This window comes from Falco rusticolus, chromosome 17 (assembly GCF_015220075.1).
Source record: "Falco rusticolus isolate bFalRus1 chromosome 17, bFalRus1.pri, whole genome shotgun sequence".
Classification (NCBI taxonomy): Eukaryota; Metazoa; Chordata; class Aves; order Falconiformes; family Falconidae; genus Falco; species Falco rusticolus.
The window spans coordinates 4222792-4248415 of NC_051203.1; the positions used below are offsets into that span (position 1 = coordinate 4222792).

At 56.2% G+C, this 25624-nt stretch overlaps 1 protein-coding gene across 1 annotated transcript in view; it reads right to left on the minus strand.

Annotated features, from left to right (window-relative positions):
- The window catches only part of LRRN2 (leucine rich repeat neuronal 2), a 46963-nt gene extending 24143 nt beyond the window's left edge, over window positions 1-22820 (minus strand). The window contains exon 1 of the mRNA XM_037410345.1: window positions 22507-22820. The gene's annotated coding sequence lies outside the window, so the exon portion shown is untranslated. The remainder of the gene's footprint in view (window positions 1-22506) is intronic.
- Between the last annotated feature and the right edge of the window lie 2804 nt (window positions 22821-25624).

Sequence of the window (25624 nt, forward strand, 5' to 3'; positions counted from 1 at the left end):
CAAACAAATAAATAAATAAAGGCACCGAATCTCCCCCTGTAACGTGGCAACCGCTCCCCCTGCATCCCCAGCAGCCTCCCTCATCTGTATGCTCCATCACAGCCCCGCACCATCCGCCGGGTGAGCACCATGGCAACACCGTGGTCTTTAAACACAGGAGTTTGTGCTGCGATCGCAAACAGCATTAGGCAATTTAATTAAGCAGCTGGCAAAAGGAAAAACTTTGTCTGTTTGAGGCATTTTATTAAATTTGGGCGTATTATGCAGCTCCGCATCTTCCCTGTCTGGTTTGAGGGATGGGAGGATGGTCCCACCCCGGCTTTTCTGCAGCTTCACCCCTGGTTAAAGCAAACAAATCCAAGGGGAGTGGGGTGGCGGGGGGCACCCCACCGTCCCTGCAGCCCACCGCTCTTCTGCCTGCACCCACACACAGGGCCACAGCAGCAAAGCTGCGCTCCAGCCCTCAGCTGTTATTTTAGGTCTTTATCCCCCAAAAAATATTGACACGAGAGAGGGAACAGACCCCTCCAAACCCTGCAGCACTGGGCTGCTGCTCTGCCGCTTTTTCTGGTGGTTTCTTTCCTCCGTGAAGCCTTATTTTGTGCAGAGAGACCCAGGGATGGTGGGTGCGGGCCTTCTCCTGCATCTCTCGTGGTGGGGAGGGTGTTTTGTGCTTGTCTAGGAGGAAGGCAGGAGATAAAAAGCTGCCGGGAGCATGCAAAGCAAACCGCTCGGCTGCCTGCACCTCGCTATCGCACCGATCTGCTAGAAGCCAGTGCGCAGGAGCGGTGCCCGCTTCTTATCTGGATGCTTCTCTCCCTCACTTTGGATGTTTTTTAATGAGCAGGGCTGGGAAATAAGCTTGTTGTTCTTCTTCTTTTGCTTTCAGGCTCTGGAAGGGTTGCAGTGGCTCTGCCTGCCTCCAAAATGCTCCCACAGGTTCCTGTGGCTTCCTGGAGATGCTGCTGCCAGCTTCAGGCACAGCCTCCAGCCTGGAGCGTGCAGGATTTGGCCCTGCTCAGCCACACACTGCCCAGGCAGCGCTGAACACATCCCAGAGCTGCTTTTGATCCCACATTCATCACCTAGGGACAAGCACGGTCCCATCCTGTTGGGACACTGAGAGGTGGGGGGCCTCGGCAGCTGGGGAGATGCTCGTGGAGGAGCTGGGGTGCCTGGGCTGGGGGTCCCTGCAGAGCAGCTTCTCTAAAACCCAGCTCAGCACCACCAGCGAGGTTCAGGCTTTCTGAAGGTTTGTTCCTCTTAGGGCTAATTCCCACGGCCCTTCCCTGCCCCTCCTCTCCCTCCTCCTCTTTGATGGCAAAAGTTGAGCCCACGAGCCCTCATTGGGGAGCAGCACTGGGGCCAGGTGGCCACGCACAGCGGCAGGGATGGGCGCTGAGGCGGTCAGGCTCTTTAGCAGGACCAGGAGTGAAATCCATTTGCCCTGCCCTGCCTGCTTTGTGAGGTGGCTTCGGAGGTGCTGAGCCAGTGGCACAAGCTCTGAAGGTGCCACTTTTGCCCGCTGCATGCGGCATGCTCGTGTCTGTCGGAAGCCTCAAATCCATTGCTTTTTGGCTGGGCAGCCCCGGGGCCATCTCATTTTATCCCCGGGACTCTCAGAATTGCAGGGCCGGTCTCCAGGCCATGGGGTTAACCGGGGCATTTGTAAACGTCTTGCAAAAGCCAACTGGAAAAGCTGGCTGATCTCTGCTTGGGTTGCCTGAAGGAATAAGAGGCTGGGAAGATGGAGCCTCAGTCCTGGCTCGTAGCTGAATTGTTCTTTACTCTGTAAAATTTGTGTCATGTAACAAAACCCGTGCTGCATTGGACTGCAGCTCCCTGCATTTTTGGAAGCATCTCTAATGACTGGCACCGTCTCCAGGCTGCAGCACTCCAGCTGCACACGGCCAGGCTCTGCGCCTGCAGATCCCCCTCCCCAGCACCCTTACGGCCTTTTTTTTGACACCTTTCAGTGTCAAAGTCAAGAATATCCCAGGCAGAAAGGGGATGGGGAAGCAGGGGAGAGGGGTCAGGCAGGGCCAGCACCGGTGAGCTCGGTGAAAGCAGGAGGTTTGGTTTTGGAGGCACCTATTCATCGCCCTGCCACTGTCTCTTCTGCAATCTGCAGAGCCCTAAGCCCATTTTGCTTTTCATACAGGGCCTGTTTCACAGCTCTGGCCATCGCTGTTTCCCTGCCCAGACCCTTCCCACCCGGGCAGGAGAGCCTGCAGGCGCTGCTCAGATTGCAGGCATATCAGTGGCTTTGGTCTGCTGCTTTATTTATTCCCTAATAATCCCCTGCCTGCCATGTGCCCTTTCCGACTGTTGCTGCACTGTGTCACTGTTTCCAGACCTATCTCCAAGATCTTCTTCCTGAGTGGCAATAGCTAATTTAGAGCCCTTCAGCCTGTAAAAGCCATCGCTGAGGCTCTGAGAGCCTAGCGCAGGGTTTCAAATGGCATTTGCCTCCTTAATCATCCAGAGGCTTTAGAAAATGCTGTGATCAACAAAGCTCCCAGTGCCCGGAATGTGGGGAGCTGCACGAGCTGCGTGCCCCAACCTCAGCACCCATGGAGGGGTCCTAGCCTGCCAGGATGCCCCTGGCATCCCTCACCCTTCCCTTCTGCTGGGCTCGATGCCCACCCGCCAGCTCCGCAGTGACCCCCCGCTCGCAGGCACCATGTCCTTGCCCCAGGACCTTCCTGCAAGGCTCAGCTCCAACCTGCCCGTGTCAGAGGTAGAAAGCACAGCTCCCATTCCCAAACTGGTGTGCAAGGCAGCGGGGAGCACTGTCTGGCAGCGGGGAGCCGTGCCACAGGCACAGCCTGTCCCTGGCACCGCCGTGTTGTGGCTGAGAGACAAACAGCCCCGGCTTGGTAATGAGCTCCCTCAGTTCCTCCCCGCCGTGCTGTGGAGCGGCATGTTAAATAATTCAGGCGAGCTCCTGAACTGCCTGGAAAACACCTCCAGGTTTTTCCTAATGAGCTCGCTATGGACCTGCCGCCAAGGCTGGGGGAGCAGGGAGAGCCAATCCCTCCGCCAAGACACCGACACTGGGCAAGCACAGGCCACCACCGTGTCCTCAGGTGCTGCGGTGTGGCTGGTTGGTGGGTCCCCAAACTCCTGAGCCATGCACACAAAACCACGAGCATCTCCTGGCAGGATGGAGGTGGCTGGTGCAAAGCAGACCAGGAGGTGCATAGGCGTACGCAGCAGGGCCAGGAAGCACAAGCAGCAGTGCCATAGCCAGGCAGATTCAAACCAGGCAGAAACGGTCAATGCAACAGAGAACAAAACCTGGCACGAAGTCCCCCGCGGTGAGATGGGCTGTGCTTGCTGGCGCTTCCAAAGCCAAATCCTTCCAGCGCAGCTCCAGCACGGGTACTGGGCTATGGCAGAGAGCTCGCGGGTGGAGCAGGGCACAGCATCCCTCCGGCATCCCTTCCACCCCAAAGCCTTGCTCCATGGGACAGTGGCATGGCCCCACCCCGGACCCTGCAGGCAGCCACAGCAGTGCCAGGAATCCTCCCAGCCAGCCCTGCACCGCTGGCGTTGCCCTGTATCCCCTTGTTTTCCCCCTCCAGCTGCCCCTTTTCCTTGTGCCAAGCCCCGCTGGTCCCTGGGCAGAGTCTGGACTCGTCACCAGGCTGGGTGGGGTGCTGTGGGCATAGCCCCACCGTGCACCAAGGGCACTGTGCACCAACGTCACTCATGCCATTAGCAGGGCCCTCGTCCTCTTGCTGGTTCTCAGTGGCAGGCTCCGATGAGAGATGCTGCTGCTGTGACACGATACCCCAGGGGTCTCGGGAGCACTGGGAGAGGAGGAGGAGGAGGAGGAAGGGGGAGCAGGGTGGGTGAGTGGGGGCACGGGCCAGCACATGGATCCTCCTGGGAGGGAGGGTTTGGTCTCAATGAGGCTGGCTGCAAACCCAAAGTTTAATGTTTGCTTGGCAACCTTCTGCCGAGGGGTTAAACCCTGCTGCTTGTCCGCGGTGCTCTGTGCTGCTGCTTTGGGGCTGCGGGAGGGACACAGGGTGAAAACACGTGGGAAGAAGATGGGGGGGGGGAAAGAGGGAGATGGAGAGATCCCCTGTGGGCTGCAGCGCTGCGGCAGGCTGCGAGTCCTCCGCACTCTGGGGAAAGTCCCGACAGTTCAAAGGGGCTGTAGGAAAACCAGATTCATCCATGAAAGCAGGAGAATCCAGGGGATCCCCAACTCTGGAGGCACCAGCCCCAGCCCTGCTCTAGCAGACCACTCTGCCTGCTTTGCTCAGCAGGACCTGAGGGGTGGGTGCACCCATGGGTGACACCGTGGTGTGTCCCAGTCGTGGTTTCTGGGTGGAGGAGTGTGCTTGCGAGCTGAGCCCAAGCTCTTTGCCCACCACAAGCCAGAAACTGAGCAAGACCAACACAGGCTTTTCTGGAGAGTCCTGGCCTTGAAAGTGGAGCAGACGCAAGTCCCAGACGGCCCTGCCAATTCCAGCTAATAAAAAGGATATTTCACACATCAAGCACTTTGCAGACACATTAATGAGAGCAAACAAAGGCTCTGCGATGCAGATTAGGGGACGCAGGAAGGCAGCTCCCAGGACGGGCTCTGCTGGCCGCAGCCAGCCCAGCCACCCAGCTTTGCCATCTTGCTCCTGGGGGACACCCCGGGAGCATCCCAGGGAACACAGCCAGACTCTGCCCTCCGGCAGCTCCACGAGGCTGAAATGCTGCTTTAGAAGGTAGTACCCCTGGGGTCAGCCCTTCCCCATCCCCCCCCACCCCCCCCCACCCCCAGCAGCTCTGCCCAGGTGCTGAGGAGGGGGTCGGGCAGGCTGGAACTCCCAGAACCAGCCCCGGGGCTGGGGAAGGGATCGGCGTGGTGCTGTGGCTGCTCCCCACAGAGCAAGAGGAGGCAGGACGCCAAGGAGCCATATTTTTCATGCAGCCGAGCATCACATAAATACAAGGGAAGGTGAAGGGGTGAAAGGGGAGCCTAAATCACCGCCCCTGCTCCTGCCATATATTTCAAGTGCAGAGGGAGGGCAACAGAGCTGCCTGGGATGCTCGCTGCCAGTCAGGGGGATGACGCACGTGGGTGTCCCACTCAGGTACAGCCACAAGCCAGGGGGGATATGGCTGCTCCCGTCATCACCGTGGTGGAGCAAACGGCAGCACTTGGATCGCTGTGTCCTGGCCCTCCCTGTGGGCGGGGGGGGGGGGGGGGAGAAGGGTGCTGTGCGTCCCGAGGGGCTGCACCCACACAGGACACGTGTCACAGTGCTGTGACGTGCAGTGTTGGCTCTCTTGGGGTCAGCGCTACTGGAAGAGGACTGCGATCCAGGGTCTTGCAGTTGTTTCAACTCCAGTGACATTAAACACCGCGAATGCCACATTCAAGCCTGATTTCTGCTACTTCCCACGTGGAGTATCCAGAAATGGAAGCATCACTAGGAGAGTTAATCCCCCCGCCCCTCCCCTTCCTTTTTCCTAAAGGAGAGATTTCATGCCATGCTGAATAAATAAAATAATGTGATATTACAAAAGACTGCAGCACTGTTGCAGGGCATCTGTCAGCACCAATCATGATGACTGATGACTTATCAAGAATGGACCTGACATGTCCCAATGAGCTGTTTTGATAGAGTTGTCATTCAAAGGGGATCTAAAATAAAATAAATTTAATAATAGTAATAGTATTAGTATTAATAATAATAATAATAATAATAATAATAATAATAATAATAACAACAACAACAACAACAACTACCACCCAGATAGGAACAGAAAGAAAAATGGAAAACATTTGCCACCTCCGTCCAACCTATTTAAGGGTTCCCAGCTCGGCAGCAGGACCATTCGGCAGGCGGGATGCCCACAGGGATGGGTGGGTTGTATGGTTGGGGGGAGGGGGGGGGGGGCGCGGAAAGCGGCTGTGTCCTCTCTCCAGGAGCAAAGCTTTGCTAAGGCACAGCTACAGCCCAGATCTCCTCTCTGGATCCAACCCACAGCCAGGGTGCAGAAGAACAGACCACCCCAGCACCATCGTCTATGTGCCAGGGCAGGATGTGGCCGCCTTGCTAATGGAGAGGGGCCACGCAGCCAGTGCGTGGGGGCATGTGCACCCGTGTCCTTTCCCTCAAATGGCTTTTAAATTCTACGATTTTGAAGATAATGAGGCGGCTACAAGTTTTGGGAAAATAGGCACCTGGGGAAGGCTTTGGCGGGTGTTTAACCCCACCAGGCACCGGAGGCATCGGGGAGAGCAGCCCTGCCTGGCCACAGCCAGCAATTTCAGGGTGCAGGAGCCGCTCAGCATCCAAACACGCGTGGGTGCGACACCCAGCTCCAACTACCCTGATACTCATGGCACGGTGTTGTCCACCTGAACACCGGAGAGCTCCATGCAGATGTTGCACATCAGACCTCTGCACTGGGGCAGCTCCTGGGGCAGAGCCTGCAGCACGGGGGCATGGAACAGGCAGAGCTGTTTGCACTTTGTGGAGTGGCCTTGGGGGAGCGTGTTGCTGTGTCTCCTTGCCTGTTCCTCTAGGCACTGTGCATACACTTGAATGACTAAAATAAAACAATATCGCAGTGCATTATTGCTCTCCTGGAGAGGAAAATTTTGCAATGGATATGAAGTCCCTCTTGAAAACCTGGGGCTGTGTTGAGCTGCCGGCAGCAATATCGCGCTGGCCCTCATGCCCAGGAGCCCACAGAGGCAATCCTGCACCCACGCTTCCTTGGAGCTGTGCAGGGGGTGAAGGCAAGAGCTGCCCAGGGCTGGATGCAGTGCCTTGCCATGGGGACACCCCACAGGCAATGGGGCAGCTCACAGCCCTGGCTCGGAGAGCCTGGATACGCAGCATCCCCCACGCCAGAGCCAGCTGAGCACAGGGCAGGGCTGTGAGCCCACTCCCAGCCAGCCCCTTCCCCTTCCCGCTGGCAAAGGCAGGGCCACAGGGTCCCCAGGGCACTTCACAGCCGGTGGGTGCATCCCCTGGGAGCTGTGTGGGGAGGCGAGGGGGGGTGGGGTGGGGAGACAGCCCGCCATCAACTTGTCTTAGGAAGAACTGACAAAATATTGTTTTGCAAAAGCCACCAAAGCTACTCTCCGCCTGACTGAGCTCTGAGCTGATCCTTATCCCTTCGTGTCACAGAAGGAAGGAGAGGGGCTGGTTTTGGAAGAACTTTCAGATGTGTCATTATGGGTTTAAAAAGACTGTAAAAAAAACAACAAAACCTGACACAGGACGTAGGCATGGCTGTGCATATGTGTGTGTGGTAAGAGCAAAGAGAAATGAAAGAGCCGTTTCCAAGCAAAACCTACAGTGGCAGCGACATGCCAGGTTGTTCTTCTCCATAATGCGGAACAACATACAGGACTTTACCTTTCCAACCCCTCCTCTGCAGCCACCTCCAGGGTATTTACACCACCCATGGTAGGGAGGGGAGGGAAAGCTCCAACCCGCACCATTGAGGGGCCAAGTTTGGGGCCAGGCTCCTCTGAGGGTGCGCAGGGTGCAGATCTACAGCCCCCAGGCTCTCAGAAATCAAACCACCCCAGGGAATTGCTCTAGGAATACCATGGGAAAGACACACCACTCATTCACAGCCACCAAAATCCTCCCACTGGCTGCAAAATATCTGTGATGAGCCCCTTAAGACCAGGTGTTAATGAGCCAGAGTCCAGCTTCTACAATTCCAACCTCCCCAGCAAATCAGCATCACTCAGCACCACCCAGCACCTGCCCAATTAAAAAGGCAGCTCTGGGATGGCTCTAACAGGGTCCTCCTGGCCCTGATGAAGCTCTATCGTTATGTGACTGCTGCCAACCCCAGCTGGAGGCTCCTGTGCTTGGACTGGCAGTGAGTGACAGCTCTGCGAGCTGCCAGTCATCATTCCGGTGACAGTGGGAGCCAGCGCTAGTGATGCTGAGATGGCTGCAGCAGGTGAGCATCACTGCAACGCTGGTTTGGTCAGATTAGGGGAAACTTTGGGACCCCTGGGGTCAGGCTGGTTCAGCTGGGCATGCAAGGAGGGCCAGATCCTGCACGCACTGCTGGTGTGATGTGGGCAGCTGTGATGGAGCTCGCTGGGACAAGGCGGGGGCAGATGCTCAGGGCTGAGCGGGTGGATGAGTGCCCTGTAAATTACAACCTGCCTGCTGGCAAGGTGCACTGAGTGGGGCAAGGAGGGAGGAGGGAGCTGCCAGCTGCAGCCGGAGGGATGCTGGCTGCTGGGTCCATGCTTAGGTCCTTCCAGGAGTGATTTTAATTGTTTTCAGCTTCAGACAAGATGGGCTTTGACCTCAATTGTGCAAACAGCTAACCAAATCAGCCCTAACTGAGCCCAAGAAGCCTGCAGATTAGTTGTAACTCCGGGTGAGGGTTGTGGAGCAAGTCAGGGGCACGGCTGGGGCAGGATCACCTCCGGATCCTTCCCAGGTAGCACAAAAAAACAGGGAAACAAATGGAGCTGGTAGCAATGCCAGGCAGAGCAAGCTCGTAAGTCGGCCAGGGTGCAGGGTGCTGCTGCCGGTGGGGTGCTGGGCTGCAGAAAGGGGGTGTGCAGGGAACCATTGCACTGAGTTGTAACTGGCCCTGAAGGCCATTTCATCTCCACCACAAGTTCCCTGCAACCCCCCCTGCCCCACCCCAAACTGGAGATGACATTTTTCCCTGAAAGATCAGATCTCGTAGCTGTCACTGAAGCTTCACCTTGCTGATATACTTATTCCTCCTCTTCCCTTTACCCTGCTCCTTCTCACAACTGGCTGCCTGCTGCTTTTTAATAGGGCAAGGCAGCAGGGCTGTTGGCTGCAGCGGAGCAGCGTGTCCCGGTGTGGGGCTGATACTCAACCTCGCAGGCTTTGGATAAGCTCTGAAACCAGGTTTCTGTTCATCCAAGGGTCATGGAAAGTACATTTTCCCTTTAAAGTGAAGCTGTTAAAACTCATGCTCAAGCCCTATTCCAGTCTGGGTGATTACTGCCTGCCAGCGTCTTATTCCCTCTGCAGTTTTAATTGGTGCTATTAAAGAGCTGCAATGCTTCAACCCAGAAGAGGCTCAGTCTCTCTATCAGGATGAAGGAGCCCTCTCCTTACTGCTTGTGTTAAAATTATCAGGCACTCGGGGTTGGGGAGGAGGGAAAGCTGCGCAGACTTGGCGTGTGGCAAAGCACCTGCTCCCTGGCTCAGGAGCATCTTGCTCTCACTTTGCCCTGTGTTAAACGACACACAGAAGCTGCAGAGCAGGAGGGAGCCAGGACTGGGCTTCTCGGGGGCGGATGATGTGATGTGCAGACAGAACCAGCGCCTAGGGCTGCCATATCCCAGTGACAACTCGTGCATCCAGCTTCATGCTGAGGATGGAGGATAAGGGAGGCTGCCAGGCTTGGAGAGTAGCAGGGTGGTTATGCCAAGTTCACCAAACTTGGATGGCTTCGCTCAGCCTGACCCCACCAGGCATCGTGCAACTTCCAGCCAAAGCTACACCAGAGTCTCACTTGGTATTCGAGGCCCAGCAACCACCTTCTTCAATCTAAATTAAGTATTAAAGTGAAAGGCAATTCAGTGAGACCATGAATTCATTAGAAAACATAGTTGGATCCAAGAGGTGCTGCAGATGATAATGCATCGGGGATGTGGGGACGGGGTGGAGGGAGCAGGGTGCAGACAGAGACGTACAAGCAGCAGTGAGTTAAAATCAGAAAGGGGAAAAAATCAGTGCGTTATTCTAGATGAAGATTAAATGATAGCCCCTGCTTCAAAGGGCAAGCGTGAGAGGCTAACAGGCTGTGACAAACCAGAATGCATGGACACAGGCAGCCAATTCCCTTAAATAAAACTTTTATTGGCCATGATATCTGAAACCAAGCAGCCCGCAATAGGGATTAATGGTTTTCCCTGGCCACCCCCAGCACTCTCCATCCCGGGGAGGGCCACGGCCGCGGGCTGGGTGCTGCCTCCCCGCGTGTCCTCGCTGCAGCCGGGGATGCCAGAGGACTGTGGGGCCGGGGGAGAAAGAGCGAGACGGAATCACTTAGCCTTCATTAGGCCAAATTAAAATCAGAAGTGAGATGACAATTACAATTTGTGACCGGCTAATTGTTCGCCTCAGAAGCTGATTGTTGTGCAGATTGGGAAAATTAATTGTTCACGGTCCCAGGTGGGTTGGCTTTGAACTCTGCTGAAGAAGTGGAGCTCCTGCCAGGGATGCTGCCTGCTCTCCACCCAGCCCTGGGGATGATGTCCTGCAGGCTGCATTGCTGGGGGTCTCCAGCCAGGCTGTGGAGACCCAGGGGGCTGGCAGACCCCCAAAGACCCTCACGACCTCCAGCTTTAGCACCTGGAGCAGAGCAGAGCACCCAGGGGAGCAGAACACCCCTGTGTTGGGGACCTGAGCGCCTGGCTGTATGGGATGGCAGTGCTGGGACATGCTGCCCCCACAACAGGAGCACCCACCATCCTCACCCTGCACGGTGAGCTCAGGTCTCGTCTGCAAACCTCCCCCCTTGCCCTCCCAGCGGGGGACTGAGCTCCCTTTGTGCCGGGGCTTGTGAGTGCTGCCGCCGTCACTGCTCCGTCATCCATCTGGTGCTGAGCATGGTGTGTCAAGCCCAGCTCCCATCAATCAAGCCTACCCCTTCAGAGCATCCTTCTTGATTTTTATCCCCAGGGTGCTCGGGAAAGGGTGTTGTGAACACTCAGATATATTTATAGCTTCTAACGGGGCTGCCAGAGAGGGGGAAGGTGCCAGATTTCAGTGGAAATGGAGACCTCCAGCTCCTGCCTTCACTCCAGCTCTCACCCCCCAGGTTTCTGGCAGGCTCCCCGGCTGCAACACTGACTGCACAGGAGCCCTCTCTGCTCATACCAGCCCTGTGTCCTGTGGGATGCAGGCTGGAAGGTGGCATGTGCTCTCCTGTGGGAAGGCATCGCTTGCAATGTGAAGCTGGGTCCCTTGCAATCCCCTCTCCAGTGTCCCAGCAGAGGGACCTTTTCCCTGTCCATCTCCCCAGGTTGCCAATTAGTGGTGAGGTTCACGCTGTCTCCAGCAGCAGGGGACAGACAGCTCAGCCTGTTTTCCCTCCCGTGTTACCACCATCGCAGCCCTGCTGCTGCCCATGCCCTCGGCCGCAGGCAGGCTGAAGGGGCAGGCAGGGTGGGCAGCAGCAGCAGCAGCCTGGCATTGCTGCGAGCCCCGCACCACAGCGGCATGACCAGCAGTGCAAGTCTAAAGCATCTCCCGCTGCCTGCAGCTCCTCTCCCTGCAAAAAGGCTCTGTTCTGGGTCCCCGTGAGCTGTGGGGCTCCTTGCCCCCAGGCAGCTTCCAGACACAAACAGCTCCTGCAGCTCCCACAGCCCAGGGGAGGCTGTCGACATGGAACGAGGAGCGCGGTGGCTGCCAGGGGCTGACAGCAGCCGGGCACGGCGATGTGATAACTCCTGTGGTTGTACATGCCTGTTGAGCTACGACAACATGACAGCAATAGTAGCTCATAATCCGCACAAGTGTGTGTTTGTGTCTTGCAGCAGTGTGTGTGCTGGAAGAGACAGGTGCATGCCAGGAAATTATGATATGTATTTCCGTGACATACCATTTCCTTCTGTTGTATGTTGCAGATACAGGGAAAGACCCCACAGAGCGGGAGGAAACGCTGCCAGCCTCCGGGGAAGAACAGCTCCTTGTTAACCATTTGGGACACAATTTTCAAAGGGCTCATCTCCCATGCGCCTGTCTAAATGATGCAGACAGCTCTGAAGCTCTGGACATTGAGTCCTTTTGAAAAATCAAGCCAGTACCACATAGGAGGTGGGAGTGAAGAGGGATGCTCATATCTCTTCCATTTATTTCTTCATCTCTCTAATCAAACAAACAAGTAGCATGCCTAGAGCTGCAGCAGGCAGGCAGAGGCTGTTTGAACCTTCCTCTCCAGAGACATTAAAGCCCAGAGGAAAGTGTCCATGTCTCTGTGTTGCTCGGAAACCCCAGGGTCCCCATCCCATCCAGCATCCAGCTTGGTCCCCGTCCCAGCCCATGGACATCTGGGGCCCTAAAGCCAGCGGACCGATGGCCAGGGTAACCGGTGTCCTGGATCACGGCTGCAGACGCTGCCTGTGCTGCATCAGCCTGAGTGACCTTCCCCAGCAGCTCGGCCTGCCAACAGCAACGATCGATACCCCTCGGCGCAGCCTGGGGGCTGGGCTGGGCTGGGGGGTGGCCACTAAGCCTGGCTCATTTGCAGAGCAGCCCCCCCCAAACCTCTCCCCTTCCTCTACCCACACCAAAGCCAAGGGCAGCATCCTTTGATAGAGGAAGCTCCGGGCAATGTCAAAGGCTTTTGAGCTCTGCTACCCATGTGGCTACACAAACCAGCCGTGAAGCAATTTGGCTACAGGCTCTAAAGGGGACAGAGACCAGGGGCATCGCTTGGGGAAGGCACATCCATGCCCTTCTGTCGGACCAAAAAACCCAGGTCCTTGGAATAAGGTGTCGACTCTCAGTGAGACAGTAAAAACACTCTTGGAGGTGGCTCCTGGCTGCCCAGGGTGCTGGATCGGTGCAGACCGAGGGGCTGCCCAGCACCTGCACAGCCCCCAGCCACCATGGTCCTGTCCCAGTCAGAGCCTGAGAACAGCCAGGGGCTGCTCCAGCATGTCCCCCTGGGATATTTTAGGAAGAAATACTCTGCCACTGCAGTGTTTTGTTGTTAGTCCCTTCAGAAGGATAAATCGAGGCTCTTTAAACTTTCTTCAGCAGAGGAGGGCTGTGTGGGAAGGAACAGGTTATTAAACAAAGCTTAAAAAAAGGAAAGAATTCCTGAGTGTAATTAAAATCAAAACCATGATGGGATCTCTCCTGTTATTTCTCTAGAGGGGTCTGTTGTTGGAAGCAATATTTCTTCAGCTAAGCAATATTGCTGCAGGTGGGGAACGTTGCACAGACGGTGCCAAGAGAAGAGGCGAGGGCCAGGGAGCCGCGGACCTCGCTCGAGCATCGTTGCCCTGGGGGCTCAGCTGGTCCCTTGCCACCTCCATCTTATTTCTCTCTTCATTCACGGGTTAAACTGCTCTTGCAGGAGCGAAGGGAGCCAGCAGCCTGCAGGGACAGCTGGCCACCCACGCCGTGGTGGCTGGCTCGGGCAGGGGCATGGGCAGGGTTCAGTGCCAGCGAGCGGAGGGGCAGATGACTCCAGCATCAGCGGACGGGCAGCAGAATGGGGTCGCATCATGCATGCAAAGCAGGGCGAGAGCAGCCGCGGCTGGAGCCCAGCCCTGCTCCCTTTGATCTTCAGCAGAAGAAAGGTCAGGATGGCAACGCGGCTGCTTGTAAGTGCCGTGAAATCAGGGCTAATTTCTAATTACGAGGAAGTCTCTCCCTGTTATCTTGCTGGCACATTCTGGCCTCCTTGGGCCATGCGGCTGTGATAAAAGGCTGGAGTTACAGAGCACCTCCTGAAGGCTTGATGACCCCACAGAGTGACACAAAAGAACATCTCAGCAGGATTTGCAGGGATGTAAGATGCTCCTGGGGGAGCTGAGCCAGCCCTGCAGGGGCTTGGACCCCCCTGCTCCTGCCCACCATAGACCATATCCTGATGAAGTGCTGCTCTATTGCCACGATGCCCTGGAGCTGCTGTAAGGACATGAGGTCCTACCAAACCTCTCGGGGCTGGCAGATGCCCAGGACCAGCGAGAGGTAGCTCTGCTGCATTCGACAGTCACGCTCGGTGGCCACAGGACAGGGCAAAGAGGAGGGAAGCTGGTGGAGACCCGTTAAAAAAGGGGTACAAACCCCTGCCACTGTGCTGCAAGAGCTTGTCACTGACCCTAAAAGCCCCCCAAGTCTTCCCATGATTTTATCTGAGCTACAGTGCACACAGATTTAGTGCTCAGGGTTGAAAGTTTCAGCCGGTAATTGCAAACCCCATGTCTCGGGAGCTCATTAGGACATGACAACCAGAAAGAGCACATCAGTGCTCTAACGTTGGGAGCACCCAGTGTTACAGAGTTGGACGTGAAGCTGTTCCTGTCCATGCCGGTAACTTTGTCTCCCTGGTCTTTGTTTGGTCTCCACACTGTTTCCCATGTGCAAGACACACAGCAGCCCGTCTGCAGGAAAAAAACCAAAGCAGGTGGGTTGTATGGCTTGTGCCTCTGAAGGAATTAGGCAGGAGAGCTCAGAGCCACACACTCACCTGCTGAGAACCCTGCACAGCTCTCAGGGTGCAAGTACAGGTTCAGCAGCCACAAACTGGCCCCCCTGGTCTCCAATTCTCTGAAAAAAATTCCAAATATTTGCAAAGCTGGCCCTGGCCATGCACGGATGCAAGCCCTGCTTTCAGCCCGAAGGAGCCGGGCAGCCCTGCCTGGGGCATTGCTCCAGCGCTGCAAACTGCTCCGTGATGTTGAGCAGCTAAGAAGTATCTAATCCACCCGAATAAATCTGGGCGAGGTATGACGTTTGATATTAAGCATGGATTTAAAAAAAGAGTGCATTGATTTTCCTCTCTGTGCCGAATTTCACAGAGGAAAAACTGGGATATCCTACCAGCGTGGCTGGGAATATGATGCTGAAGTCGCATCTCAGACCCCATCAGCACCAGTTTGGGATTTGCACAGCCCAGGACCCCTCTTGCTTCTTGCAGGGCTGTTGTTCTCTGCTCTGGCTGGCTCCTGCCCTGTAAGAGCCTTTTTTTCTCCAAATCCTGTAGCCCTCCTATCCTCTGAGCCTCACCCGGGGAAAAACAAGCTGTGATTGAGCACTTGCCTCTTGCAGGGAGCTGGCTGGTGGCTCCTGTCTGTGCTGCTCCCCACGAAGCATCAGGGATGCTGTGCCCAGAGCCAGGGGCAGCACTGGGGCAGCCCCCCCAGCCCAACCTGGACTCCGGCCCTGCATGCAATGCTCCTGTTCTTTAGGGGCTGAGGAGAGACAAGTCAACCTCCGTCAGCCAAAAAAGCTGTATATTAGTGCAAATGCCAATAAGTCATTAGGAATCATAAGAAAAATGTCCGGTTGCCATAGCAACTGCCAGGCACGGCTTTGGGGCTGCTTCACCCCCTCCTCAGGCGCAGAGCAGCTTGGTGGGCATGGAGGCAAAGCCCTGCACCGTGCCCCGGGAAGCCACCACAGCTGGGAGGGGCTCAGCGAGTTGGGGGTGGCTGTGCCACCCCCCCCCCCCCTTATGGGGTTTGGGGTTGCTGACCCCCAGCTTTGCAGGACTTTGCCACCAGCAGAGACCACAGAGGTGGTTTCCAATGGGATGGGGACCATGGTCTTGGTGGGTCTTCATGGACCACTTGGCTGCCTCTGCCATCACAAGCCAAGGGGCTTCCACGGCCCCTGCTGCACCCACCCACCAGGGGGGAACCACCACCCAGCCCCCAAACCTCCACGTTTCGTGCACTGGGGTCCGTGCCCCTCACACTGGTGGGCACTGCCCCGCCCGTGGCCAGACCCTGAGGCTCTTGGCAGCTGATAAAGGTCCCTCCCCAAACTGAAGGGGATGAAATAACCCTTCATGGGTGAGGAATTGGGCTTATTCTTGACAAAATCCACTTCCAGTTTATTTTAAATAACATCTTCTAACTGGCTGACGGCTGGGAGCCTGGCGGCAGAGGAGGGGAGAAGAGAATTGCTAGCCAAGAGGGAATTAGCCTGAAGGAGCAAGACTGCGATGAGCCGGGGTGACCCAGCTGCTGGCATTACTGAGTCTGGAGGATGCTGGGCTGGAGCTGGAGGCTCTGAGCTGAGAAGTGACCCTGAAGTCCTGTGTGCCCTGCAGCAGCTGCAGGAAGGAAGAGCGCTAAGGATCCTTAAGGATCCAAGGTGCATCCCAGCTGCCCATATTGCAAAGCCCTCAGTTCCCAGGGCTGCTGTGCAACAGGAAAACCTGGTTCCTGCCCTCGTCACATGCCATGAGGGCTGGCTGTCACCTGATGAAACAAGGCTCCCCATGATCACTGAGACACCACATCACCCGGTGTGAGTCCACCGAGCATGGGCAGAGCGGGAGAAGTTGCTGCTTTCCCATCATCTCCAGGAATTACAGCCCTCGGTGGCCCCATGTGTGCCCCCCCCCCCCGGCGCTGCAGCTGCATATGGCTGGCAGAAATGTCACCCACTTTTGTCTTTAATTCACAAACATCGTCTCCCCCCCAGGGATCTTTTTTATTTTTGTAGTTTATTCACAGAATTAGATCTCTTCTGAGTTTCCAGGAGTGGTTCATCGCCTCTTAGTCATCCCAGGCTGCTGGGGGGGTCGGGGAGCTGCAGTGTGGGGCCATCCTGCAGTGGCATGGGGGGGGTGGGGGGGCATTGCTGGGCTGCAGGCAGCCCCGAGGGCAGGAGCGGGGGGCTGCCTGTGCCCCAGCACAGCGGGATGACCCCCCGCCTTCACCCCTTCCTCAGCCGGTGCCCTCGGAGGCAGGAGCCACATCAGCTCTCTCCATTGCCTCTGCCTGCAAACTGCTCCCCCCTCCCCAGCCCCGCTGTGGTTTTTAAACCCACTCAGCTCTGCAACTGTATTATTTACAGGCGCTGCCCAAGGAGACTGTCTGCAGCAAGGACACCGGGAAAAATAAGATGGCACCAAGCCTTATGCAGGGCTGATGGAGCTGCACCCAGCTCTGCCTGGCAGCAACACCTCCCCCCCCCCCGCCCCGAGAGGGGCTGGGATCCAGCTGCCCCGGCTGCGTGGGAGTGGGATGCCACGCACCGGGAGCGGCTGCTCCGCAAGGCCATAGTGCATCGCCCCTTCCCCTTCCCAGTGCGTTCCCGATTTCCCAGGAGAAAACAACTTTGCCAGCATGCTGCTCTCCCCGCTTCTCCCCGCTCCACAGCTTATAAAATAGATAAAGATATAAAACTTATAAATACAAACCACAGCAAAATGCAACATCAGGCTGCCTGGCTGCTCGGTGCGAGCCCCCAGCCCCCCGTGGCCCCCGCGCTGCAGAGCTGCAGCGCTCCTGCTGCTGCCAGCCCGCGAGCAGAGATTTCGGCATGAGAAGTGATGGCTTTCAGATGTAAACAGCCCTGTTTGTTTAACTTCCCTTAAAATCGGAGAAAACCAAGGAAAATGCATGTGCCTGCCAAGCCGGGGAGGACAACCGTGGCCAAGAAAAGGGGGAGATGAGGGGGTATGTCTGTGGCTTCCCAGGAGGGTTTAACCAGCATAGAAGGAGTCAACAAAATACTGAGAAGCCATAAAGCTGGCTGGGGAATGTCACTGAAATCCCATTTGTCTTATTTACCAAGAGCTTCATGCAAAAGAAAGACCACCAGGTGATTTCAGCACTGAGGCATTGGGTGCAAGCGATGGACAGGCGTCAGGGCAGCCCCGAAACCCAGCAGCACTGTGATGGAGCCGACCCTGGCTCTGCTCCTTGGTCCTTTCAAACAGCTGGATGCAGGGATGAGTCCCGCTGCCCGTTGGGAGCTGGAGGATCCATCGGCTGCATGAGCTGCATCTTGCTGCTGGAGAGCTGGAGCTGCACGGAGCCAGCACCCATCAGCACGGGCGTTGGGACAGCCCGCCCGGCTCCATCGCCAGCTTTGAGCAGCAGCAGCGGCATGTAGGAGTTAGGAAAAGTGACTCAGAAATAGGACTGGGCAGAATTTTCCATGGGAATAAAAGCCTTCACTGAAAAATGCGGCTTCCGATCAACCGCAGCAATTTGCAAATTCGGATCAAACGCTGCAGACCCTTTTTGAGCCAAGGGGTCTAAAAGTCCAAATGGGCTTTTCAAGTCAAACGAGCAGCTTTGATAATGCGTTGCTGAACAGTGCTTTGAACAACCAAACAATTGAATTAAATTTAATAATCATCCTATGAACTAGTGACAGACACCCAATCGAAATGCTTATTCCAGCACAAACTAAATCAGTTCATTTCACAAAGAGGAAAAAACCAGTTTTTCCTTTTCAGGTGGCTGGATACTTGTACTTTTTTTTTTTCCCCTCCCTCCCTCTATATTTCCAGGCTTTTGATTTCTAGCCACATGGTCCTGCTGGGACACAGGACAGAGCAGGGAGAGGAGCTTCCCTGGGCTTTGGGGCGAGGATGCTTTCTTCCCCTAAACAAGAGAGCTGGAGTTAGTTCATCTCTGCCTTTGGGAAAAGCTGGTTAAAATGCAAAACCCCTTTTATGCTGATTACAAATTCCTCACTGATGAAGGCTTTTAAATTCAAAGCAAGCGTTATTAAGTCTCACAGAAGCACAGTGGCCTGTCTTCATGCAAAACAATTTTCTCAGCTTGAACCTGAGAACAGACTCGGCTCAGCTTTGGTCAACAGGAAGGACAAAGCTGGTCACGCTCTGACCTCACATGCCAAATTTAATCTTGGTGTTATTTTTTTTATTACTGGTTATAAATGCCACAAAATATGATTTTCTAATAGTGCCTGGGATAGGCTTTTAAAGCTGATGGGTAGCTTTGGAGCCTGGACAGGGTCAGGAGATATCAGAGCATTTATAAGCTGCTGGAGGGGGAAGCTGGCATTAATTCCAAGTACAGTTGGTGAATAATTTATCACAAGTAATTTATTGACTAAGTTTGTCTCTTTCCCCTGTCTGGGTGAAAAGCACCCCAGTGCAGAGAGCCAGCGCAAGACTTAGGCACCACTTAAGTTCCAATTAGGCCCTTTGTGAATTGTCTGGGAACGGATCCCAATTTTCCTATATTTATTTGTTATTCAGAATTACACACCAAACAGAGCCGACACATAATTCCTGCTCCGCTGCGTGTTTGCAAACAGATCCTGGGGAGCACCCATTGCAAGGACTCCAGCCGTTTTGAGGGGGCACGGGGGTTACTCAGACCCCCGTCCCTCCCCGACTGGGATGCTGTAATCTGTGGGCCCCCATTTCCCACATCCAGGACCCCCAAACGCTCACTCCTGCCAGGGGTACGGAGGCAGGGGGGGAGGGGGGGAAGGCAAGGGGTGCTGGGGCTGCCGTCCCTCTGCTCCAAGGTACAACCAGAACCATTTTCTCAGCCGTTTATTGCCTTCCTAAAAACCACCCATTGGAACAGCCTTTTACAAACCCCACTACAAATATATTTATCACAAAATACTCTCTGCCGTCAACAACCACTAAACCTGCACATATATTTCACCGCCTATGAGCTGGCTGATGTCCTGGAACGATGTCGGGCATTTCAGCAGCTGCCTCGGTCCAGCACAGAAGGGATGCTGGAAGGGATGCGCATGGGGACCAGTGTGCAAGGGTCTGGGGTGGCCAGGGCATGGCTGTGGGCTGGCAGGGCAGGAGGGATGCCCTGGGCTCTGGGAGGAGCTCACAACTCAAGAGCAAACAACCAAACTCTAAACTCAACCCCAAAGTCCCAGTGCGGAGCCTTATTGATGGAGACCATCCCCTTCTTAAAGAGAAGTTTTAAGCTCATCTAATTTTAATGTTTTTCCTGATTCACTCTCAGCAAGCAGCAGGCAGCACTCTGCTCGGCAGCAGCTGTAATTCTTCTTCTCGTGGCTTTCCCTGGCCAGGGCAGAGCTGCAGCTTTTGATGCAGAGCACAGGGGAGAGCATTTCCCCTGAGAACAACAATTTCATTTCCAAGAGGAGAACCAAAGGCACAGGTACCTCCCACACATGCCAAGCAGAAAAGCAACAATCAGTCAGTGCCGGGGCCTCACACCTCATCTTTGGCAGAGGGCACTGAAACAGCCCCTCGACGTGTTTTCTGGCAAAAAAAAAGGATGCGAGATCAAGGAGGGAGGGAGGTGGCGAGTTTGCGTGCAAGGAGGGGAATCACACAGCCCTGGGCTGGCATCTCTGCTCTTCAGGAATCGGCCACATACCAACAGGAATGCTATCCCACGGGTAGCTTTTAGGACAGAAGGGAAGAGGCATTAGTGACCAGGGTCTACCCTGAAGGTGGTTTAGGAAATACATCGTCTGCTGGGAATAAAGAAAGGGAGAGCGCCCTGTAGCTGGGCTTCCCTGCATGTGGAGAGGTGCTGGTAGCATGGTGAAGTTCCCAGCCTGCCAGGTGCCCAACTGCAACAAGCTGTGGACCTTCCTAGCATCCTCCATCCCTGTCCTAGCCAGGAAATTTAGGATCACATCCTGGAATGGCAGTGATCAGCTACAGCGAGGAGCGAGAACGAACCCTCTCCTGCCGTGAGGCAGCACGGCTCTTCAAAGCAGAAGGAGCCGCGGCTGGTTAGAGCAGCTGAAGCTCTGCTCCGCGTTGGGAATCGGAGCCTCCACGGCATCTCCTTTGAAGCACTGAGCAGAGGGGCTGCCCTGGCTCCCTGGGGAAGCAATTATGCAGCTTAATATACAGTGCTGTGGGGAAAGTGGTTTCCTGATGCTCCCACACCCCGAGGGAGGTGGGATGGATTTAGGTTGGGGTCCTGCCTAACTCACCACCCCCTTCCCCTGCACCAGAGGGATTTTGCAGGCTCTGTGATGGGTGTTGGCACAGCTCAGCCCCGGCAACTGATGCTGAGCTCCTCGTTCTACACTGCAGAAGAATAAAAGAGGTCCCACCCAAAGGAAGGGGTTTAAAATGGCTGAGGAGCAGAGACTCATCCCCACATTTGGCCCTCAGCCCTGCTCTGCACAGCCACTTACCCAGTGCCAAACCAGTGCCCACTGCCCACAGAGAGGGCCCAGGGTGCTGGGGTAGCAGCGCTCAGCAGTGGCTCTGCCCTGGGGAAAGGAGAGCCAGGAGCGCCGGGAAGAGCCATGTCCCCAAAGAGGCTGGGTCAGCAGAACCGGGGTCTCCTGCCACGGGGAGCCAGGACTGGAGCTGGGTGATGGTGCCCCATGCTCCAGGCGTGAGCACCACGGACCCCCATGAGAGGAGAAGCCCCATGGCAGGGAGCAGTCAGCGCTCCGGGAAACTTGTGCTGAGCCACATCCCCGTCACCCCACGGCTGCACCGCACTCGGGCTTTGAGACAGAAACGAGATGTTTGCTTCCCAGCCTTGCTATGAGCTCTGCCTGCATCCAGGCTGTGGCATCAGGGCTCCTCGTCCTCAAAGCAGCAGCAGGGGCTGGGTCCTGGCTCAGCACCGGCACAGCACCCAGAGGGTGGTGAGGCAGGCAGCATCTCTGCGTAGCTTCTGACCTCCCAACCTTGTTAGATCACGGCCTGAGGACCCAGATCCTCATGCCCAGCGGTGACAGCAGCAACTTCCAGCAAAAGCCTCCCTGGAAACACTGCTCCAAGGGTCCTTCTCCCACCCTGCAATGCCCAACCCTGAGCATCCCCTCCTGTCCTCCAAGGTCCCACTGCCAGGTGAAGGGCTTTGCCCTCTCACTCTTGGGAGAGGAGGACAGTGCTGAGATCTCCCAAATCCCTTTTTTCAGGCTCTGGCAGGAAGCAAAAGGAGGTGAAGAGGGCTCGGCACCTGTCTGGGCATCAGGGAGAGGCGAGGATAGGTGATGCCTCAGCCACAGGCTGAGCTATGAGGTCCCTTCCCACTCTTGAGCACCCTTCCCAGGCTGGGTCAGCACAGGTGGGTGCAAGGGTCCCTGCAGCGGGTGCCTCTTTGCAAAGAGCCCCCCAGGACCCCATTGCTGCCCAGGCTGGCAGGGCACAGCCACGCACCCGACAGCTGCGGGCTGCTTTGCACAGAGGTACAAGCACAGAGGTTGCGGGTGGGTGCACGTCTCTGGTGTAGCTGCGTTGGGGAGGCGCATGCATAGAGGAGCAGGGATAGGAAGGGTTGAGCTAAACACAGAACCAGCACAGAAATCATTAAAATGACACCATTGACCCAGGGCTGCTGCTCCCAGGGTTTGCTTTGCCATCACCTTTTGCCTGTCACCCCCCAGGCAGTCTGTCCTCTCCCTTAGGTGAGCTTCACCTGGCACGGGCAGGCAAAGCTGGGTTGCAAAAGAAGGAGGGACTCCAAAAGACCAGGCTGGTTTATTTAACACAGCATCTTTTCTACACTTGACTCCTTCAACATTTTCCACAGAGCTCAGGCACAGAGGGGTTAATGCATTGAAAGCGCTGCTCCTGGCTGGATCGCATCCTGCCGGCATATCCCTGTGCAAGGCTGGATTTCAGTCTCAGCAGCACCATCCCCAGCGCATCACCGTGGGGTTCACCACGGTTGCCCCACATTCCCATCGGTGCCTGGGTGGGGAAAGACTCAATCCCAGAGGAGTTTCCAGGATTGGGAATCTAGATCCCACCGTTAGTGCCCAGGGAAAAATCTCCTTTCCCTAGGCTGCCCCACCGCCCCTTGCCCCCTCCTGGACCACGAACTGGCGAGACACCGATGCTGTGTGCATTTCCCATTTTCACCTGGTTTTCATTCATTTATTTTCAAACACACCGTTTATCCTCTGTGTCAGAGATCAGCGAAAGCAAAGCTCTGGAAGGAAAAGGGGCAAAAACCCCCAAACCCCCAACAAACTGCCAAGCAGCCAGCTCTGTGTTGCAGAGCCCCCAGGCACAGGAGACCCCCCCCAAAAGTCACAACTGACCGACAATACTGTTAACAGGGCTGGAGCCCAACTTACCCTTGGACTCTCCTCCCGTCTCCCAGCGTTGCTGTCATCCGCCTGCCTGCTCCCCGCCACAGCTGCCTGCACATCTGGCTCGGGCAGAGCCCCTGTCAGCAGACAAAGGACTGGGTTGCGTTGGACCTGCCAAAGCTGGGGGGTCTGTCCTAGTCCCTTTGGGGGGGCGGGGGGGGATAGGGACGGCAGGCCACCCCCTGCCACGCCGCCCCCACCCTCAGCACCCGGTCTGGAGGCAATGGGGAGAGACCTTCATCCTTCCCGTGCACGGCTCCTTTGCAGCCGCACACTCGCTGCTCCCCGCTGCCTGCAAACGCTCCCCCCCTCCTCCTCTCTTCTCCCTCCCTTTCCCAGTCCTCCTCCTCCTCACTCGAGTCTTGTCACCACGACATGCCACCCACCTGAATCAGCTCTTGCCGGCTGCGTGCTTAACTCCTGCGGCTCTGGCGAGCACCCCAGGGGCAGCCCCGGCACCCCCAACCCCCTGGGGTGATGCTCCCAAGGACCGGATAAAAAAAAGCTCCTGCAAAGGCTGATCCGGCTGCTTGGACCCCTCAGCATCCAAAGTGCATGCTGGTCCCGCTACAGTCCCCTCCCCATGGGCAGGGGTCACCAAGCCTGGGAGGGGGTCTCCCACAGTGCTGCATGGCCCCACGTTAGGAGGGAAGTGGGAGGCTGGACAGGGTGGACTTGTGGCCCAAATCCCTTCCTGCCCACCAGCACCCAAAGGGATTTTTTTGCCTTTGGGAAGATCTGGCTGTGTGCAGTCCCAGGAGTCCCCGGGGCACCTACCCCATCCCCAGGGCAGCCGGGGTGACAGCACAACATCCCATGGGGTTCTGCAGCACCGCGGGGTGGCTGGATCCCTGATCAAGACATGCTGCTGGCGGCTCACCTCTCCTGGAAAGGGATGCTCAGAGACTCTTAACCCTGAAAAACACTGGGGAAAAGCTGCCTTCTGCTTTGCTGTGTCTCAGATTGAGAGATCTGGGGTTCCGGTTGCCTGTCACCCATCTTAAGAGGTGAGGGATGGAGATCCCATCCTCCTGCGCACCCAGTTCGATGCAGGGAGAAACACCCCAGCCAGGCACAGCCGTGGGGCTCAGACAAAGGCAGGATTTGGGGTGGGTGCAGCAAAGGAGCTCCAGCTTTTGTTTGCTTTCCAGCAGTCGCACCCCCGAAATGCTTTTCCCAGCCCCATCCAGCAGCTGCCAGAGCCCTGCGGATGCCACACACCCCGGGAGTGACGGTGGCTATTGAATCCCCATTTCATGCTCAGGAGCATGAGCCGAGCTGGGGGTCTGGCTCATTCCCAGAGCATTTGCCTGGGGCGGTGGGCTGGACCGCGGGGCTGGAGAACAGACGCACACAGAGGCGTGAGAGCCAGAGAGGCAGAAGAGGAGAGATTGGAGTGACCTGATTTAATTGGCAGGACTTCAATAACATAAAATCCCTGCCCGTGTGCCCAAACCAAATGGGTGATGTTCTGGCATGTTGGCCCCCATTCAGCAAAGCATTTATGCAGATACTTAATGGGAACACATGCTTAATGTTAGCCTCACTTAAATGCTTTGCGGCACAAACTGAGAGTCAAAGAGGGGTCTCAGCTGGAAGGTCCCCTCACGGCTTTTCAGATAGCAAGGGGTGAAACGTGAGGCTTTATCCAAGTACCGGGGCATGCAGGGCCATGCCCCTTCGTTTTGCAAAAGCCCCATAAGCATGCTAGGAAAACCAGTTCTCTCATGAGACTACGGAGCTGCCAGTCAGCTGGAGAAGCCCTTCCAGATGGTCTTTGTGGCAATGCCCATGTCCTGCTGCTGCTGCTGCCAGGACCATGGGTACTTAGAGAGAACAGGGGCTGGGATGGCTTCTAGTCTGCAACCTCCTCACGCCATGGGGCTGGCAGGACGAGCCCCTCGTGCCCTTCCCTCCCATGGAACTCAGGGCACAGGGGCTGAGCAAGCAGCCAGCCACACGCAGACCATTCCATGCCCATCCCCAGTGCTGCATCCTTGTGCGCCTGCAACACGGCATGCACAAATAGCTGTGGGCAAGAGCTGCCTTGCTCTTTCCATGGTACAGGAAGCATCCCAAGCCCACCCCAGGCTGCTGCACGGAGCAGTCCACCGCTCCCAAGGCCATAGGTGATCACTCTGTGTTTAACCCATCCTCCCCAGAGCTCAACCTCATGGCTCAGCCATGGGGCTTGCCCAAGGGTTGGCTTCAGCTCGGGGAGGAACAGGGAAAGCTTTGCCTGTGGCTGTGGATGGGTGCTCCTGCGCTTGGCTAGCTCCCCCTGCAACACCCTGCAGCTCCTGGGGACTGTTTTCAGGGCACCCCTTGCCCCCAAACATGGGCCTGGAGGAGATGGGGCAGCAGCAGTTCCCTCTCCAGCTGCCAGAGCACCATCGATCAGAGCAGCTGGTGCTGCAGAGACCTTGCTCGGGGCTGGACCAACAAGCCAATGCCATAGAAACAGCTGAAGAGCACAGGGCTTTCATCCAAGGCTGGGTGGAAGCTTGTACAGCACCGTTAAGCCCAGGTCATTTAATCACTTCTCATTCCAACTACAGGGGGTTCAAAGGTGCTCGTTTGGTCTTAAGACTAATTGAGTTTCTTCTCCTCTGGTGCAGACTCCCTGCACAGCCTCAGATAGGTCCCTTCTCAGTGACCTCCTTCCCATTTGCAGGCTGGGGACACTAGTGTCACCTCACTCCTAGTGACATGGGGCGTTCGCTGCCTCAGAGATGGCAGAAATGCTGGCCCATGTTGGCAGCGTTCCCCCACGTGCTTTGGGTGCAGGAGAAGCGCTTCTGCAAACACGTTTACTGTCAGCCTGAGCTGCCTCCACTGCAAGCCAGGGAAAGAGATGGAGACAGGCATTTCCCCCAGCTCCAGGCACAGGTGGCACAGCGCCGGGGAGGGAGAAGCTGGTCCCAGGGGGCCTGGAGCCTTCTCTAACACCTTGCTCGTAAACAGGCTCCTCCTGTGCACTAAGCTAGCTTGCTGCAGATGATGACTAATGCATGTCACTCTAAAGATGCTATCTTCAGGCAGATGAGCACAGCCTGATCCAGGTTTTAATTGTGTGGGATTTTAGCCGAGATGGCACTAATTT